A 17,149-nucleotide genomic window follows, 5' to 3' on the forward strand; every position below is an offset into this window, starting at 1 on the left:
TACAGCTTTCCGCAAACCGATGTGGACCAAAGTGGAGAGCTGGCCAGCTGTGGCCAGCGCTACCAGCTATCGGGATGAACAACAGTTTGGCTTTCATCCCCCCCAAAAAATAAAAGAAAAACCCCCACACACACACACAGACACGAATCTAGAGGGGATGATTTTTCAAACTTTTTCGCTCGACCAGTGGGGAGAAAAAAAAGAGGAACTCATCGTTCACATCGCAACTCGTTGGTCGGCATTCCAAGTAATGGAATTCGCCAACAAAAAAAAAGCACCCATCCGACCGTTTCCACGCGTGTTTGTGAATTGTAAATCGGAAAAACTTTGCCCCAATCGCTGCCGAGCGAGCTGCTTTCTGCTGGCGAAAAGGGGCGAACGGGAACGGGTCCTCAATTTTGGGATTTCCCCCCACGTGACAGACTGATTTCATCAAGCACACGAAGTTTCCCAAACCCATGTGGTAAAAGGGAAATATGCGGGACAGAGAGTGAGAGACAGGAGCACATACAGATTCCTGATTGATGGGAATGCATATTGGGTGAGAATGTTCATTCATTGAGGTCAGCATTGAATGTGTGTAATTGGTTATGCACGTCAAAGTATCAAACTAATTGCGAATGGCATTTGAAACATTCTAACGGTTCATTTTATAACATTTTTCCAATTTTTATGTTACCGTTTCTACCAAAAACCACACAGTTCGTATCGGTACCGAAAATTGAATATAATTCCAGACCGACTTTTGAAAACCCAATTTTAAACCGAGTATAAAATCAAACAAAATAAAGACCCACTCCAAGCAAGGATATGCACGATCCAGAAAAGTTCAACGACATGAACACATACGGCGAAGAAGATAAGGATTTTTCGGGTAGAAAAATGTTGCCTCATTTCATTTCGGGACGGGCAAACTATTCTCCAAAATGAAAAAAGGGAAAACAAAAGACCAAAAAAACGAGAAGGAAAAAATGGAAAATGGGGATCCTCCCGAAAGGAATGGGAAATGAGTACACTCACGTTTCAACGCCAGCAACGGTTCCGTAAAGGGTTTCCAAATCGGCACCGGGTTCCACCACGGCTTCGTGCGCGCGAGACTTCCGCGAGATTTGGCTTTGGCACAAAAGTTTGCCAAAGTTTTTGCCGAACGTTTTTCGCGGTAGCAAACGGCGCGTATGAATTCGAACTCAACAGAAGAAGTAAAACTGTTTGACTTTATAACAACTGGCTCGCCGGGGGGCGCGCGCGTACTCTACGCTAGGCGAAGAGTAGTGGATTTAAGGTACACTTATGGCGAAACTAGTAGAGACTTGAACTTTTACCCGACTTCGGCCGGAAGGACAATTGGAAATGAAGAATAAACTCAACCTCTCGGAGATTGCAAAAACGGTGCAAAACTTAACTTAACAGTGTCTTCTGAAGGCATCGGTTGCATCGGGACGGGCACCGCCCGGGTCTTATTATTGTCGCGTTTCTGAGGCACACTCGTTTCGTGAACACACTTTCAACAACTGGGGAGGCACTTTGTGAAAGGTTTTGTCGTTGGAAACTCTCCCGGCAACGATCGGGGGATCGAGGAATCCCATCGTAGGGACTCTAAGGAATCGTAGCCATGCAGCACTAAGTAAGGTCTCGAAGTGTTCCTAGCCACTGTTCACCAAAAACACTGATTCCTCGAGCCGGATCCTCCGGCTGTCAGCTTCGGTGGTACACACATAGTCACTCCAGAACTTCCTCCCAAACTTCCAAGAGGTCTCTCTCTCTGGGAACCGTGAGGCGACGACTTGCCGGTGGCACGTCCGGAGCACGACTACGAACTGTTGCAAGTGTCCACCTCGAGGTAGGTCCAACTCGTTCGACGGCCACAACACCCCACAACCACGGCCATACCAGTGACTTCGCCCGGAGTTCGCCCGGAGCTTGCGAAGACGGTCGCGTGCTGTCGTGCCAACGGTTAGGCCTAGAATGACGTTAGCGCACTGCCGGGGGATGCCGACGTAAGGTTCTTCTCCTCTCTGCAGCGCGAATATCCGGACTTTGCGCCGCCGGTACTAGCGTCCTTCCTTCGACTATGACGAGGAGGACAGGCGAGCCGCGGATGATATATCCCAAACGGTTGGAAGCAAGGGGATGCCTAAGCCTTGGCGCCACGGCCACGAGATATTCCACTCCGTTATTTACTTAGCCACTACACACATCGGCGAGGGTGAATTTCAGGAGGAACTCGAGCAAAACGAGAAAGCAGAATCTCCCGCAACGAGGACCAAGCCGAACCGAACCGAACCGGGGTGAAGAAGAGGGAAAACTCCGAATCCTTATCCACATCCACCGGAACCGATGGGCGAGGGACGAGCGGCAGCAGTTAGGATCACCCAGCATCGAGTTGAACACTTGTGCATTTGATGAACGTTGCCGCCGCTGGTGCAACATCCGAACGTGAACGCAAGCGCAAACACTAGCACACACGCCAGGAAGGTTTTTCCCGAGCGTCCTTTGTGGTCGTACCATGGGGTGCCCCGGCTCGCTGGCGTTCGTAGTGGTGGTGGCCCTACGTCGGGGCATCACATCGTACACAGGCGCAATGAAAAACATCGAAACACCCCATATCCCAAGCGCGGTTTCGGCTGCAGATTTTCCATCCGCGAGGGGAAAAACGCGAAAACGGTGTGTGTGTGCGTGTGAAAAAGCCGCCTCTTCGTGCACCGTGGTAATGGTGAACGGTTCGCCACAAACACATCCTAGCACAAAAGTGTGATGCAAACTACACGACGACAACCAAACCAAACTTGCTTTCGGTATCTCTTTCTACCGTCTCGGGCGTCCCGTAAAACCCCCGGAGGGACACGTGGCTATGTAATACACTTCCATTACATAGGCAGCATGATTCCCTCCCTTCGTTCGTCCTTTTTGCACCTTTGTCCCAAGCCCTAACACAAGCGAACCATCCACACACGCTTGATAGCTGCTGCATCCGAGCCCTTTCCGCACCAGATTTTCCGTGTGAAAACCCACAATTGAACGGATAATAAATCGTAACGGTATAATTTTGTCTTTCGGAAAACTAACTTCTGCATCTTTTGTTGGCGTATGTGTGTGTGTGTGTGTGTTTAGCTCACCGAATTCGATACACTTACTCCTAAAAACAATAGCAAAGAAAGACTTTTAAGTGTTTCAACACGTTCGAATCGTACATTCCGCTAAGAGGCATTTGCACGTGGACTGACTAAAGGCAGAAGATACTTATGTTATCCTTATCCTAAACCCCATTTTTTATCCTTCTAATCACCATAGACGAAGTACCGTATTCTCCATTCACAGACGGTAAGGCCGTATGCATTGCATTCCACCGGCTTAGGGTATGTCTTAGTTTAATTTCATCTGAATGCTGCTGAAAACTTTTCCTTCCATTTCTTTTCCTACCAAAGCAGCTCAACGAATTCATGGCCTGCGAAAAGCGCCAGCAATTTTCTTGGCGTGGCACAGCAGGTATCCACAACAAGCGATACCCGCGCGGCAGAGGTGAGATCTCGAAGGCGCTCGCCACGGGGATGAATCGATCCGCCTGGAAGGACGAAAAGAACAACATCATCCCACCCGGGTGGTGGTGGCCAGTAGCAACGGTAGCCGCTGCTACCAAGGATCACACTAACGTCGCCCGCCACCCCGTCCCATCTTGTGACGACGATGGTGGAGGCGGGATGATGTGATGATGTGTGGGCACCAATTTTCCTGCAGCCCGGGAGCAGCCATCCAGGATGGCGCGACCGATTGGCGCCCCGATAGATTCGCAGAAGGCGCGTGCCGATGGACGAGAAGCCAGGACTGGCGTTACCACGAGCGATGAACTCGTGTACTTGTTTTTTCCTTTCTCCCGATGGAAACTTTCCGCACAATGCAACGGGCGATCGATGGGAACTAACCGGGGAGGCTCGAAAACAATCATCACATCGAGAAGACGAGCAAAATGGAAATTTTCCCCAAGGAGTAGAGTTCAGCATGTGATAAGAGAGTTTTTGCACGCTGCTACTAACAATCTACAATGAAAACCAAAAACAAAAACAGGGTTTTAATAAAACACTTACCGTTAGTAGTTGTCCAGTGAATTAGCTTCGATTGAAATCAATCCTCCTCGCATACGTTAATGTTGTTGGATGGTTAGATTAGGTTGATGTTATACCGGGAAGATATCGATTTGACTTCGGCACTTGTGCGTTGTTGTGGCACGACGCACGGAACGGTATTATTAATTGGTTCTTAAACCAAAGCCACTTGGTAATAAAACGAACAAAAATCTTAAAAGATAATACAGAGACACAAAACACACACGGACACGGACACACTTCCTTCCGAAAAAAAAGGCACGTTAGGTTGCTTTATCGAAGCGGTGCGCGATTATACTTTCTTAATTATTGCTTGCACGATGCCGCTTCAGTCGTTTCGTATGTGTTGTTAACGTCGTTTAACCCAATTATCGCTCGGTGCAGTGTAACTTGTTCCTCGGTTCCGATAATTCTCCGTGCGTAGAGCGTAATATTGCTGGATCGGTATTGCTTGGGATCGGTGTTGTAATTTCTGCAAGTGAACAAAGATGATAAGAAAGAATAAAAAATTATTTCATCGGCTTTTATGCGGGATAAATTCAAATGTTAAAAACTTATTCATAATATATGTCATATAGTCTTCATAACTTTCCATGGAATAATTTTATAAAATCATAAAACAATGAAGTTACACCTAAGGAAAGGTAATTCTAAGAAACGTTTAATGATATGGTAATTAATCGTCGTATAATTAATCTCCACGAAGATAAAAGAGCTTGCAATCCACCGATGCAGTCAAAAAGTGCACCAACGTTCGTATGCTGTGAAAATATGCTTTCGCGCGTAGAAAAAAAACGTAACACCACACATGCTACCAAAGAGAAAGGAAAAAAAGAGGAGTACATGCCGACGCAAGGACGACTTTGCGAGGATGTGCTTTTTCCTTCGCACAAAACCCCACGGAGGAAAAGGAACGAAGCCGGGGCAAGCGTACAAACAACAAAACCGTACGATCGACAAAAATCGAGCTGGCGTCCGACTGGCGGGCGCCAAAGATTTTCCCCGCCCCACAGCATCCTGATTTCCACCCTACGGCCCCTTCCTTTCCTTCCCTCTCCAAAGCGAGCTCAGTGTATATCGCAAGGAAGGATCGATGATGGGGGGAAAGGGAACGGGAAAAACTGAGGACGAGATGTATATCATCCTTCTCTCCGGGTTGCGGGAAATTATCCGCAGCTTTTATCATCGGACGACGCGGGTTCGCTTGTTTTTCTCGCAGGACGTCGAGCCTCACAGGATGCTCCTCGATACAACGCAGGGAAACAAGTCAACCCTGCGGTCGAATGGGAAAGGTAGAGAAGAGTGGTGAGAATGGTGGGCAATTGTACGATGGAAAAAAAAAACAAGAAACAGAAGAAGCCCCCAGGGCGGGTCGGAAAAATCTCCAGGCAACATCACTTGTCGTCAACAACTTCCGTTACCTTTGCTTTGGCTTCCTTTCGCCCCGCTGGAAAAAAAGACTTCCTTCCTATCCTACCCCCTCCCCGCCCTCCTCTAATAGCCCCACCAAAGAGGGTCGGCTCGAATGTCGTCGAAATGTCAATGGACCGATTATGGCACGTCGTCCTCTCGCCGGTGCTTCGCGTAAGTGGACGTCACGTCCATTTTGTGGGCCCCGCGCTTTGGGTTGTCCGCGAGACGGCGCTGGGGAGTAACGTCGGCGTACTGGTACTGTCCTGTCCCGACCCGAAACCGTTTCCTCATAATTCACATAATTTTCCGTACTGGTTTTTCCGCACACTTTTCATTCCATCATTGCTAGAACAGCATCATGTTATCGAAGGTTACTATGATTTTCTTCTTCTCGTAAGATGACTGCTCGTCTTCGACCGTCGAGTGCGTCTCACACAATCCACTCAAACATGCATTATTACTCCAATCACACACACACACAGAGAGGTCCTGCGGTGCGCGAAATATTATTTATTACCTCGCGTTACCAACCAACGGTGGTCGGTTCGGATATCGGAAAATGGGAAAATCATTTCGCGGAAGGTGGCTGGGTGGGAAAGAAAAATGTGTCTATCACAACGTGACACACGAATTAAATGCACTTGTTGAGATGAAGATGTTCAAATAAATCATCACAAAGCTGGAGTATCTAATAAACAGCCAGAATAGAAAGAATACACACAAACAAATATGAAAAATATGGTTCAATGACGTGCAAGTTTTAGCGTGCACCTTCAATTTTCAACTAAAGTGAATGTGTGAATTGTTACAACTTTCCGAAGCGGCAAATTTCACACGAAAAGGCAGTACAAGAAGTGGAGGTAGCTTCCTTAACATGTAATGATGTAAATCTATCTTCCCCGTTTACATTTAAAAAGCGTCATGTAATAAATCACCCGATGTCATTTTTACGACGCACTTTTGTGACGGCGAAATGCATCTGCTAAACATGCACAAATGTGCATGAAACAAGCTAAAATTAGTTTTGCCACAATGTATGCACGCTTGACTTTGTTGTGGAGCTATTAAAGTTGGAAAGTACAGCGATGAAAAGTAATTCCGATATCGATAACTATAAATAAACTAAAAATAAACACACTATCGAACATATATTTTTCTAAAATTTAATTCGATATTTCTTCTAGACCGAACAGGGTTTTTTTGTTGGTGTCGAATGGATTTCCCAGATTTGCTACAAACTGTAACTCTCGATGATGACGAGGCTAACGAGGCCGGATGCGGTCGAACGAAAGCAGTTCGCATCTTGAGGAGCAAGCGATACATTTTCACACATCCATCCGTTTGTCGCCAGGGTGCGGAAAAACAATCAACACACTCCACACATGTGTTTTGCCTTCCATCGGTGACGGTAATGCGAAACGAAGCTCGCCAGTTGCCCAACCTTTCGAAGGAGAGTGCCGAGATGAGGTGATTAAGAGGGTAACGCATCGGAGGGGAATGGAAAATCGTCTCGAAAATAAAATTAAAACAAATACTAGAAAGGACGGATGGAAGATGCATCCGCTGCAGAGCGGAAGGTAAGGGAATGTTTGAGGTCCGCTTCTTCGGGTCATCGGTGCGTCACACGCCTGCCCGAGGAGATAGAGCGAAGAAGTGCCTCGGTTCGCGCCCCATTCAAGGCGTTTTTATAGTCAGAGGGAAAACGGAATGAATGACTGAGACGCTGCTATCTTTTGGTGCCCCACCCGATGCCACTTCCTTTCTTCGAAGAAATGGCAAACTTTTCAACGCCAACCATCCAACACCAAACACTCTCTTTAAAAGTGTGGTGCATCACCGCGATGGACCGATGACTGCAGCTGCACTTACGGTCCACCCCGTTCTGCATGTTGCAGGAGTGGCTGCATTCTAATAATATTTACACAATTCCGTTGTCTGGCTTTTCGTAATCTTTTCCGCGCGCCTTTGGAGCGCGATCTCGAAACCCCGAAAGGGTTTACTCATGTGCTCCCGAGAGTCAACTCGGTCGATCCTCGAGCTTCCACAACCCGGCCCACTTCGAGATTGAGACACATTTCGTGACGCCAATCAACGCCGAGACGGCTGGCACCAATTCCAGTGCAAATAGCGATTTTATCGATGCTTAAAAACAAACAAACAAACAAACACACCGACGAATGTGTTTCCTTTCAGGATTTGTGATCTTTGCAATTGCAAACAAATGGATAAGCAGTTTTATTTTTAAGCAAATGGTACTCTAATATAAACAGTGCCGTTTATGCGATAACATTCTCTATTTGCTAGTAAGAATATTGAAAAATGTGTGCATTAAACAAGCTGAACAATCGTTGACAAACAATTGTGTTTCCAATATAAAAATATCACAAACAAGAATGAAAAAATAATAAACTTAAACATAACATTAAAAAACAGCTGCAAAAAAGGCACCAATAACCAACCCATAAAAGTCCTACGTATACAACACGAGTACGTGAGCTTATTCAACAACGCCTATCAGCATAATCATAAAAACAGAAGACCTCGGCAATCGCTTTTAAGTTAGAAAAAGGCTTGTGAGTCCCACAGAAAAGGCCGCAACTGTTGGCGATGAGTAATACACGTCTACTTCTCATACGAACAAGAGAGTAATTGTACGATCGCCAAAATCCGCCACGGGATTTTTGATGATCTTCGTGAAGAACCTGGTTGGTGGTAGGCGAGACGATCTTTTCAAGAGAATAAAGGTGAACACGTCGTTTTGTAGCACACCACAGTTTACAGTTGTTTTCTCTAATGACCCGAAACTCGCCGTCGTCCAACGACATTCGGCTCTACGTCAGTCGTAGGATCTCCTCCGACTAAGACCAAAAAAATACGTTTTGGCACAACTTCCGTCGATCCCCAGTCGAGACACGAAAGTGATTCATCTGTAAGTCGGTCGGGGAAAACCCCACACAGGAGCACCCCGCCCTCTGCCAAGCCTCTAGCCCTTACACAACGCCAAATGGGACACATGAACAAAGCCAACCACAGACAGTCGTTTCGAATGTGCATTCGTCGAATGTGCGTTACGATTGCCAAATCATTGATATTCACCTTTCGACGCCAACGACTCTCGGGTAAATATATCCCCGCGCTTCGCTCGTCGAGTGACGTTTGTTTTCTTTTTCTTGCGACCGGAAGTGGCACACGAACGAATGAGGACAGCTACGACGATCACGATCGTGAGGATCGAAAAAAGGGACTGAAAGCGAGGACTTATTTATGGAAACCCCTCTGCATCTTGGGCGTGCATAATAAATCTGGCAAAGAGGGATTGTCCTGCTCTCAATCTCTGCTCTGTTTTGTCATCAAATCGAACGGAATTGGAATGTTTTTGTCTTATTTCTCTGCGCTTTCCCTCAGTTCCCAGGTGAGGTGAAACCAATCGATCGATTTTACACGGGTGGAATTTATTTCCACTTTCCTATACGACGATCTTCGGCAGCCCACGCTGTGCATCGTTGACGCTACTTTGAATATTTGAACAAGCAAATTGTCACTAAACCACGATCAGTTCGAGGCGACATAATCTTCGATTTCGCGGCTCTGCGAGGCGAAAGACGAGAAGACCCCCAAAACATCAGCCAGGTTCGATCCTCCTGTTCTCGTGGTAGAGGTGTTTGCTTTGCTTTCTTTTTCAGGTCGTAAATTACACCTCAAAAACCCCGACATCTGTCTCCGGATCGGATACGAAGACGCATCAAAACACCTACACATCTTACGGATGTTTTCTTCACTTTCCGTTTCGTTCCCTGGGGGTTTGACTTTGTTATTTCAACGTAAATCAGTAGGCAAACCAAGATGATCTTCAGGCCACCATAACAAGATCACGATTCGTGTTCGTTCCCCTCCAACGGATTGCGAAACATGGGAAATGGAACGATTTTGTTTACCCTCCCCCACAAACGCGACGGAAGCTGATCCAGCGCCATATGTTTGAAGGAACGGTGAAATAAGCTATATGCTCTGCGAATTTTACCAGACGGAACTAATTTCAAAATTAGGCTAAGATAGAAAATGTTTCAAATGAGATAAAAAATACACACTTTCTTCGCAAATAACCGTAAATCAAAATTCTAATTAAACTTCTCCAACACACCGAGCTCTAATCGTGAAGCCGTGTAGATCTAGAGGATCGCCTTGATTGACGCTTCACCTTCAGCTGTCGATTTTGGCCAACTATGAAATGGCAAACACGATCCTCGCGGTGGAGCGAAAATTTATGTACCCAACACACCGCGTCGCCATAAAGCATAACATACATTACGGCGACGGCGGCGCCAGCTCTTTTTGCGTGCGATGCTTATTTTTAGTGCGCACCGTCAGCAGAAGTTGCGCCATCGCTGCGTCAAAATTCAACACTCGTGGTCCTCTCTTGGGGCGCGGTGAAGTCAGATTTTCCCTTCTATTAAACCCCGTTGCACCTTTGGGAAACTGCAGCGAGGGAACGATGGTGTCCAGGGTCGAGGGCACCCATGCCACCTTTGCCGACGCTCCCGCAAGAGAGCCTCACAGGCACAGCACTTTTTTCCACGGTCAGCAGCTGTCGGTGGTCGGTGTCGATGTCCCAAGCAAGGAAAGATTGATAGCTCGCGATGGCCTCGCAAACCCCCACTTGAAGGGGAGGGCGAGGGCAAAACTAATGCACACACCCGGTCTGAGAAAACCACACACAAATCAATCCGGTTGACGCGCCGTTTCTCGTCGACTGAAGATCATCGAGCGGAAGGAGTTTGTCGTCGCCTCCATGAGTTACTTTGCGCGTACGATAAGACGGGAAGGATGAGTGTTAGTTCTACAAACACTGTTCAAGCGAGATAACACGCCCAGCAAACCAACCAACACACCTTTCCATAGGGAGTTAAAAGAACATTACTCCTCATCCAATGACAGTAGATAAAATACCTACCAGGGAGAACCCTTCATATCATCGAACGTTCACGACAACCACCGAGAAACTGATGACTGATGTCGATGACAAGAAAATAACGGGAAGAAACGTATACAACGCCCATAGCTTACAGCTCGTAGTTTGAGTCTTCACCCCGTAAAACAAACTTGTGCTATTCAAAGCTGCGTAACTTGAACCCGCGCGTGCTATGCTGACATGGCTAAATAAATGTGCAAAGGCGCCCTCTCCGCTTGAACGATATGTAGTAGCTGCAAACCGAGCTCCATCGTAAGACACTTGCACCAGGGACATCCGGAAAATCAGACGCACATAAATAAGACTATTTTTGATTGCGCAGTACGGCCCTTGAAATGCACTCCACGAACCGAACCGAATACCACAGCCTCAAAGACAACCAGTGTTCCGATGGCCACAATCAGTGCGATCATAAATTAAGTATTCACGAGTGTCCATCCAGGGCCAAGTTACTGAAACCCGCTCGAACTCTGGGGTGCGTTTCACAATTCCAGCGTCAATTGGCCACCATTAGATCAATCGATCATACTTAGGTGTTGAACAGCAGACGGCCATGTCCAGACTTTCTTTGGAGAAACAGTAGAAAGGAGCATTGAGACATCAAAGTAACCTCTGATGCTGTGGAAAAGAGAAATTTAAGACATAAAATGCAGAATCGAAAATGAATGTTTAAATTGTTTTACATCGAAAGACAAACATGCAAAGGGTCCTAATGAACATTGATTGGGTTGTTAGTGTATGCCATACAGAGGGAAAACCGTCGCCCAAGAATCACTAATCCGAAAAAGGGGCGCACGCCACCGATTGCTTCACACTTTACGAACATGGTGCTTCCTCGATTCCACACGCTCGATCACCTTCACGCGATGCGGCGCCAGAATAATCATAAAATATTCACATGACATTTCCTAAGCCAAGTTACGACCGCAACTTGTCTAGCCATAAGTTGACCACTACACCACACTTCCCACTAATCCCCCCACCGAGCTTTAAAGCAGCGCTAAAACTGGCATCGGACAAAATCGGTTGCTAAAACCACGGACTATTCTTCGGAGATCGTTTTCCCTTTGGCCAGCATTGGGGTTGTGGTATAAGCTAAGCAGCTAATTTAATTAACAAACCCCCGAATTGTTTATTTAAACCGGCTCGGAATGAAACGCCAAAACAAACGCACCTAAATCGTGCCGAAAGCGAAACATACTTGCATTTGCGTACCGCATGCAAACCATCTTCGAGCCAACACGCAAGAGAAGATGTCCGTCGATACGCGTGTTTGGGGTTTGGAAAGACTGGAAGTTCCCCAAGAGAGTACTGGCTCTAAGTCAAACTCCATAATGTAGCAAACTGCTTGGTTGGTGTTTGCTGGCCCCTCCGAAGGCCGACAATCTGTTGGTTGATCGACCTTTTTGGGCATCAGCATTCGATTGTGTACGCTTCGTTCCACAGTTTATATGCTATGTTCTGCCATCGTTCATTCAACGACATATGCTTCGTTTCGCTGCGTCTTGCTTGGAAGAGGTACGTTTTGTGTCTCTGCAGCCTCGCGGAGATAAATTTAGGTTATGTTTATTATTCTTACCAACATTCCAACCCATCCCTCTCGTCCTGACTGACCCACGTTGGACTGCAAGTCACAATCTCGAATGCCTTTACCGGCCACAACTATAGCTTCGGGAGTCGCAGTAGCATTCTGTCCCCTCAACTCAACGATCGTCGGGCCCAGGAAGAATCTAAGCGATTCCGTTGATGGTGAGGCACCTCACCATAAATGGCGCCCACCAAGCTAAATCGAACCGACGATCGAATACGAATATTAAAACCCCTCTCGGTCGCATGAGCGAGCGGAAGGAAGTCGCTGGAGTAGCAAATATTTAACACACACTCAAACAAACGTCCGACGATTACTCGCGGTTCGGACCAACACACCACCCCCCAAATGGGTGTGCAGAATTCGAATTTTTTCCACCCGCTTCCTACATCACAACACAAATCGACAACAAGGACGGCCATTTGCAAGCTGTTGGAAAAAAAATGACGTCATGATCTTTGAGACGATTGAGCAGCGAGAGACTTCGCGCGGAATTAACCTCCTCAATTAGCGGCGTCGAGATCTACCAGTACAGTTCCATGGTTTGCCAGTAGATACGACCAGTAGATGGCGACCTCTAAGCGATGGCCTGCCTCTGCCATCATCATCGATGAGGTAATGCACGTCCCCGTTGACTACGGCCATATCAATGACCAGTTAGTGTCGGGCGGCTCGTCTTACCACCGACTCCACTGACAATGAACGCTAATTGACGTCCTACGTCGTCGGCGTCGTCATTCGTTTGACCACTCGAACTGGCTGCCGGAAACCAATACGCCTTATTTTGGCGTAGAGGGCAAAGACTTTAAATCGACTCCAACCAAAGGGGTGTTGTTTAAGGGGTTGGCATTTATGCTAAACACCGACCATACGGAGGAACTGAAAGCACAACAAAACCCCCCTGGATAACAACAGGTGAGCAACCTGTTCTGCTAAACCGGTCTCCTAACAAAGTGGCCTTACAGAGTGGCTTATCTCTCGACATTCTTTTCCTACCTATCGCCAGAAGGTATCACCCGTATGGGAGACTAATGTTGTTATCTTTATGATTGTTTCGATAAAAAAGGAAAACGAGGTGAAGTCCAATATTTATCTAGTAAACAAACCGCAGAGGCGATCCACTTTTCTGGATGAACTTTTGGAAACACATGAGCGGTAATAAATGATCTGTAAAACATCTCTGCTAAAACCATTGTCCTCTCACCCTCTCACCCCCTCATTAACACACCCGAAAAGTCGAGAGCATCGAGCTACGGAGCGTGCAAGAAATATTTAAGTTCTAAATTTAAACCCCCCTCAGCCACTTTGCCATCGACGCGCGGATGGATTGCCAAACAAATTCGGCACACGCCAAGCCAGCCAGTCGCGTCTGCATTATGGTGGAAATATGACATGCCATAAAACAAGCTGAATGGGGTGGGGGTGGGGAGGAAAATCTCGGATCTTATACTATACGCATTTTCTTCCTTCCCATGGTTTACATCAGCTGACGGTTTCTTTTTTTTTTGGTTCGCCGAAGATCCGGATGAATGATCAACTGAGTGACAGACGGTATCGTCATTACGGACCGTTTGGGTTCATTGGGCGAGCCACGATCGTTGGTCGATTGCGTCAGTGTTGACAATCCCACATGGTCTGTTTGGATGATAGTTTGTAACGCTATGTTTTATGAGATTTCATAGGTTGTAAAATATTTTGAATACTGGGGTTGAGTTTACAGACATTCTGGGGATTGTCCTTCTACAAGATATTCCTAATGTGATAAGCATTAACAGAGCGATCCTCTAACCTAATATAGGGCTAATTTGGTGGAAAAGAAATCTTATTTTCATTACACCAGATGTTGCAAGTAAAACGCCAGAAAACATCTTGCAATATAGCAAAAGCGGGACAACATTTACGTGCGGTGGTGGTTGTTGTTCGAACACGATCGAAAACTATTTATAACCCGCTCGCCACATCACAGGCGAGAGGCGTGGACGAAACACGACCGAATTATCCAGCGCGCGGACACATGCCACAAATCCCCAAAAAACTCTGGATACTGGATGGGAGATTTCAGATTTTCGGACACACACCGGCAGGATGTTGCAACTGGGAAAGGAAGAGACGGGTTGGGAAAACGAGTCGTGCAGATGTCGATTGCATTGCGGCACGTTGGCACGACACTATCGCGGATTTTTTGGAGGAAAACAGAATGTCGAAAAAGAGTTATTAAAGAAAGTTGACGGCTGGATTTTAGCCAACATAGGCGGGACACACTGAGATAGGCGGAGATCGCGAATGAGCGAACCGCTGGGTCCGTCTCCTTGACGTAATGAGCGAAGGACGAGCAGTCCCCCCAACGGAGTGCTCTGAAAACAAGTTCCTCCTCGAGCCCAGCAAAAAAAAAGGCATCGGGCACAACATGGCAGAAAAACAACAACTATCAACAACAACGCACACCTGTGATCTCATAAAACCGACTTATATTGGGACGCGGGGCCAGAGATAAAATCACCACCAGACGGGGCGGGAGAGCGCCAGGAGACGGCAAAAAAAACTGGTTAACCGGATGCGAACCGACGTCCGATCCCGGCGATATCGGAGCAGTTGTGGTGGGCAAGTTTCTCTCCCCCGGTTTCGGTCGCGGTGTGTGTGTGTGACGTGGCGTGCTACCGCCGCCGCCACGAGTGCACAGATGTGGCCATGAGGTGAAAAGTGTATTACTCAGACGCGAGCTAATTCAAGAAAATTTCGTCACTGACTCACGACGGTTTTCTCGGAACCAATTGGTTACTAACGTTAGGTGGTTTCCTCCTGCAATAATGGATGTTGGATTGCCGTCACTAAGTTTCCGAGGAAACCAATCAATCCTCATCTTCTATAGTCTTAAAGACGGAATACCAACAATGTTTACAACCCATTTAACATTTCACCAATGTTATGCAGTAGTGAACAGAGTGCGCTATAAAAGAACTGACTTATTTTTGGCCAGATCCCCGAAGATCACGGAGTACCATCCGGATGATTCACAAAATGAGTACCATTGGCTTCAGTTCTGCTCCGATAAATCTTTGCTCAGCTAAATAGCACGTCATCAACATCCAACACTGATCATGGTTAACCTTCAGTTGGGCGTCCCCCACGTTTTCCAATTAACCTATCACAACCTCACAGCAGTTTCACACAATTACGTGTAGGAACAATGGCGCAGCTGTTCATGTTCAGGCTTATCGATCACCGAACCTATGAGGAATCTAAACATTTTTAACAACATATTTTAATGTGAATTTGAAACGTGTTTAAGGGTTGCGAGCAACCCTGAGGCTCTCTCAAGCTATTGACGGATTTCAGAAATCGTAGGCCATTTGTAGACACGCCGCTCACATACAACACACCCTTTGCCGCTGCGATCTCCGATTCTGTCCGGATGTGGGACGAACCCTCTTACACCGACGTGCTGTACACATTTCGAGGTTATTTCGATCAGTGTGGAGGCGCCGGTTGTCTTACTAGAGAGTAGTGGGACTCAACGGGGAGCAATACACACGGCCACGATAGGTAGGTAGTAACACACACTCGACGCCAAAGCTGTTTTGCAGATGGGTGGGCGAAATTATGCTTCACGTTACACACGCTGATCGGCCGAGTTTTCGAGCGAAACTCTCGAAACCACATTTTTATGTTATAAAAATACACTTAATTCTTATGTTGCCTCACAGCGAAACTCGGCTGGGGGTGGCGCACCCTAGGGGATGTTTACTAATATTTTCATTTCTAACTTCGTCTTTCCGAATACACTCCGAGCTTGTTTGAGCTTTGTTAACTCTCGCTCTTTTTGGGTAGAATAGTTGATCACTTTTTGCTAACGTTCGCAACGCTCCAAAAGCACAGAATTTTCACACACGTTTGATAACTAATTTCCGGTGCATCCCATCCAAAACAGTTACCATCCCAGTGGGACAAGAAACATAAGAAACGTAAACTGAACACGCCCCTAGCTAAAGACACAGTTTAAAGACCACCGTCTTTGCTGGCAAAAATTGTAACTCGAACGGACACAAAGCAGAGCCAAAAAGTTGCAGGATGTAGTAATTGAATTAAGCGGATCATTCGCTAAACTAATTAGCGGTGAAGTATGGAAAGGATTGTTGGCAGAAAAAATGAGGGGGGGGGCGGGGGGGAGTGGGAAAGGTTGAAAACGGAGATAAAGGTTCACCCCCCCTTTCCAAATGTTTCTTGTACGCACAGCACCGCAAACATCACATGATGTTGATCACAATCTGTTGTTTGGTAAATTCCTTCACGTTTCTTTCACCACGTTCGATTTCTCAACGCTACGCATAACATTGTAAAAGAAACGATTTGCAGTTGATTTTTTTTCACTACTGTCACCAAGTTATAACTTTTCCTTTAAAAAAATTAACATTATATATCAACCTCTATGTACGTTGTAGCTACTAGCAACGTTGACTAGCTTTTTATGAAAATATAACACACAAACATATTTGCACAACTCCACACAATAATTCTGGTGCTGGCGTAGCACCTTACCTAAAAAAGCAAGATCAGCACCACGGGAATAACGGACGGAGGGGGTGAGAAAGAAACGGCTTGTGAGTGCGCGCGCGCGCAAACCTTTACCTTTGCTCGGACTCTTCAGGGATCCTGTCCCCACACCCACCGTTCGTGGAGAACCGCACTGTACTGAACCGAAAGCGAACCGGCACCGACAACCTGATCGTACGTACTGAAGACGGTGCCGCGAGCATGATCGTGACAAACCCCCCGACCGTTCGTGCAACCACATCAACAGCGCGAAAACCGCGACCGCGTTCGCGAGAAAAACTCACGAGCCAAAAGAGTGCCCTGAAGATGCTGGGGCGGTTTCGCGCGATCGATGAGGATCCGCTTCTGGTATGCCATAAAATCAATAGACTCCACCACGGAGGAAGGCAAAGCTTGGTAATTATTTGATTACACATATAGGCATTTCTTGCGCGAACGCTCTCGCGGTTCTGCTCCATAACTTAGGAAAACTTTACGTGTGCGCTCTGGCAGACAGAACACTCACAACCTTTGCGATAGAAATTTGGA

General features: G+C 46.7%; 1 protein-coding gene across 1 annotated transcript in view; it reads right to left on the bottom strand.

The window, feature by feature from the left end:
• The window catches only part of LOC131263683 (talin-2), a 53,850-nt gene that overhangs the window by 33,291 nt on the left and 3,410 nt on the right, over nucleotides 1–17,149 (bottom strand). Inside the window, exon 2 of the mRNA XM_058265925.1 lies at nucleotides 4,083–4,572. The gene's annotated coding sequence lies outside the window, so the exon portion shown is untranslated. The remainder of the gene's footprint in view (nucleotides 1–4,082; nucleotides 4,573–17,149) is intronic.

The sequence above is a fragment of the Anopheles coustani genome, chromosome 2 (genome assembly GCF_943734705.1).
Source record: "Anopheles coustani chromosome 2, idAnoCousDA_361_x.2, whole genome shotgun sequence".
NCBI classification, from domain to species: Eukaryota; Metazoa; Arthropoda; class Insecta; order Diptera; family Culicidae; genus Anopheles; species Anopheles coustani.